This window comes from Triticum dicoccoides, chromosome 4B (genome assembly GCF_002162155.2).
Source record: "Triticum dicoccoides isolate Atlit2015 ecotype Zavitan chromosome 4B, WEW_v2.0, whole genome shotgun sequence".
In the NCBI taxonomy this organism is placed as follows: Eukaryota; Viridiplantae; Streptophyta; class Magnoliopsida; order Poales; family Poaceae; genus Triticum; species Triticum dicoccoides.
The window spans coordinates 633,554,673-633,558,494 of NC_041387.1; positions in this window are offsets into that span (position 1 = coordinate 633,554,673).

The window sequence follows — 3,822 nt, forward strand, 5'->3', positions numbered from 1 at the left end:
CCCCACCACCGCTGGCGACCACCGCCCCCACCCTAAACCCTAAGATAGATAGTGGGGTACCTCTCTGGCGAGCCCCCCTCCCCGCTGCGGCTGGTTCTTCCTTCACCCCGGTGAGCCCCCCCCTGAAAATCGACTGACCCAAAAGTCGATTCAGTCGACTGAAGTGTAGCTAAATCGGAGCGGCATCACAAGCAAGAGCAACAGCTTGAGCAAGAGCAATAGAAAGAGCAGACCAGGCAGGGGACCGAGAGCAAGAGCGAGAGCAGCAGCGCGAGCAAGAGCAATAGCAAGAGCAGACCAGGCAGGGGACCGAGAGCAAGAGCAGAGCAGCAGCGTGAGCGAGAGCTAAAGCAGCATCAGCTCCTACTTATGTGGACGTCGTCGCCGAGGGAGCGACGCCGTGGAGGAAGTGGTCGGCAACACCGCCGCGGATGGAGCCGCGTTGTGTCGGCTCGGGACTAAGCGCCGGCAGCATCGTGAGATCGAATCAAGAAGAAAATGCAGCGATTAGTGTACAACCTCTTTGGTGGCGCTGATTAGGCCGCAGCTTCATCCGAGGAAACGGTGATGATGATGCTCTTCGGGTGGTGCAGGTGAAGACGACGGTCTAGGAATGGAGGTGGCGCGAAAGACAAGGGGAACATCGGGGCAGCTCCTTGGAGGTGGAGGACGGGGTGGCTGAACCGGCGGGACGACGAGATCGATGACGGATCCTCATACGATACGGTGGATGGGGGACGTCGAGGTGTTGCTGTGGACGACGTCGTCGGGGAAGAGGCTCCGGCTGGGTGGCGGACGACAGAGCAGGGTGTGGGGTTTCGTCGCGGGTTTTTGTGGCCTCGGTGTACGAATGGGTGGGTGGATGGGATGGCAGTGGGGAACCATGGCTTAGGGACGCGCTTGTCAGAAATGTGGGCTAAGTTACAAAAGTACCCCCACCAATTTGAGGCGCTTCTTTCGGCTCAAGGGTACCACGGGCATTTCGCATGTCGGGATTTCACAGGAGGTGGGAGTTTTCGCGCGCGTTGTAATTTTAGAATAGCAAGGTGCGGGTTGAGATGGAGGGAGTTGTCGGAGCACGACGATTCAAAGATATATCTTATATATTTCGGGCTAACAAGGCACGGGTTGAAGAGGCGGGAGTTTCACAGCATGATAGACAGAGACGCTAGCTTGAATTTTCGGCATAACAAGGCACGGCTTGAAATTTCGGAAGAACAAGCTTAACGTGTACCAAAAAAAGACAATTTGTACCTCAACACGCACAACACACACACAAACACCATTTAGACTAGAGTAAGGTACATGTGCATTGCACGCATGAGATTTGGCAACCAAATTATGAATAAATACCACATTATATCATGCAAGCTTTGAGTCATGTATGCATGATGGAGATGTTCGTTTAATTCTTATAGTTCATTTCATTCAAAATCATCTAGTTTTTATAAGAAAGCTAATCTATTTTAAAACTCATAGAATTGTGCGTTGTAAGACATAAAGTAAAAACAAATAATGGCAAATCATGTAGAAAAACATTTGGGCAATTCTGATACGGAAGATTCTAGAACAAATAAGAAGTGCTTGTGTTTTGATGTTTGTGCATTATGCTTAAGTTCAACCATGGAGTCTTCTAGATTATACATGTGGCGAAATCTGGTGGAATCTAGATGATATCCAATGGCCACGAATTTGCCATCTTTGGACCATCGGATTCGGCTCATCCAATGACCATCTTTCAAAGTTAAAGTTACCCACACACAATATAAAAAATATAAAACATAATATATATATATATATATAGAGAGAGAGAGAGAGGGTATAGATATAGATATGTGATGCGAAAGCCGCCCATCATCTCCAATTAGAATAGTGTGTCCATGCACGGATGCGATGTGGCCAAATGATGTCTGCCATCGGTATCTCAAATTCAAATCAGTCTGACCTTGTTCAATGTGTATACATTACAACATGCTCGTTTACAAACCACACCGCGCAGATCTCCGTTATATTCATGCATGCATGGGTTTCAAACATCAGGATATCTTATTCAAATATTTGAATTCAACTTTACATTGATTATGACCTCACCTAGTCTTTTACACCCACACAGTCGTCTTCTCTTTATAATTGTACCACTAACTTTCTCTCCTGCATGCATGCACACACACTACCAGTCGGCATTATCCATCGCACACATGCAATCTTTTTCTTCAGGTCGGTCTCCCATGAAGGCACACACCCACACACATCCCCCTCTCCATCATATCGAGCATTCTTTATCTCTCATGCGTGCATGTGCAACAATCAATGTTCCTCTATGTATGTGTGTATATATCTAGGTCTTTCATAGTTTTCCACACAACCCGATCAATCGATATATCCAGTGAGGTCTCACCCTCTTTCCCACGTCCACATCGATCAATCTATACCTCTCTATATAGGATTAACATAAATAGCTAATACACCCACGTTAATTATATATCCAATGTCCCCCTCTCATCATCCATGCCTTCCTCTTCATCTCTCAGACGCCTGCACGATGGCGAAGACAGGGGTAGTAAGGGCCCTGCCCCCCCCCCCTAACATCACTATATGTCAAGGCTAATATGAATGTAAACATTAGAATTGCTGCTAAAAATGGTTTAAGTTCATGAATTGACCCTCCTCATAAAGGATTAGCAATGCTTGGACCCCTAGCTCATTTATTTTTCATGGCTCCGCCACTGCGTGCAACCGTGCATGTTCTCGCTCCCTCCCTCTAAATATCGATCTCGCACTTGTGCATTCCTTCATAGTATCCCTCCACTCGGCCCCTCGCACCATCTTCTAGCCCCCCACCGGATTTTGCCACATGTACAATCTAGCAGACTCCATGGTTGAACTTAAGCATAATGCACAAACCTGAAAACAATAGTGGTTCTCTTTTGTTCTAGAATCTTCCATATCATAACTGCCCAAACTTTGTTTCTAGTTGAATTGCCACTATTTGTTTTTCCTTTATGCTTTACAATGCACAATTCCATGAATCATAAAATAGATTAAGGGCTTCTTTGATTCAAAGGATTCTCAAAGGAATTTTGGAGGATTCTAATCATTAGGAATTTTTCCTATCTTGGTTGTTTGATTCGTAGGATTGTAAACCATAGGAAACTTTTCATGTGATTCATTTGCACTAGATTTCCTAGGAAACATCCCATCCACTCAAACCTCTTCGAAAGAATTCTGCATTTTTTTCTATGCACAATCAAACACTCGTACAATCCTGTAGGATTCAAGATGACATTCCACTATAATCCCATGTTTTTCCTATTCCCGTGTTCTTAGCTTTTTATAAAAACTAATTGATTTTGAATGATATGAACTATTAAAATTAAACGAAGGGCTACATTAGGCATATATGACTCAGAGATTACATGCTATAGTGTGGTATTTATTCATAATTTGATTGCAAAATCTGATGCGTGCAATGCATGTGTACCTTACTAGTACTTCGAGTATGTGCAAAACACGTAAATTAGAATACCAATGGAACGCTACACAGTGTCTCTCTTACAGTTCATGAAGCCACGTGGCACATGTGGACGCGTTGTCGCGACCTCCTTGCGTGGATTGATCACAGTGACATGCTGCTGGTTCCACAAGAATGTACTCGTCCTCCCTGAGCCATACTGGCGGTACATGCACGAAGCGAAGATGTGCACGCACGCCACGCACGCACTCATTCCCTCGCACGAACACACGGGTACACGGGCGGACACAATTTTGTACCAAGATCCACCCCATGTGATAATTTGACGTGTGTAAAGTCGTTCACTTCAT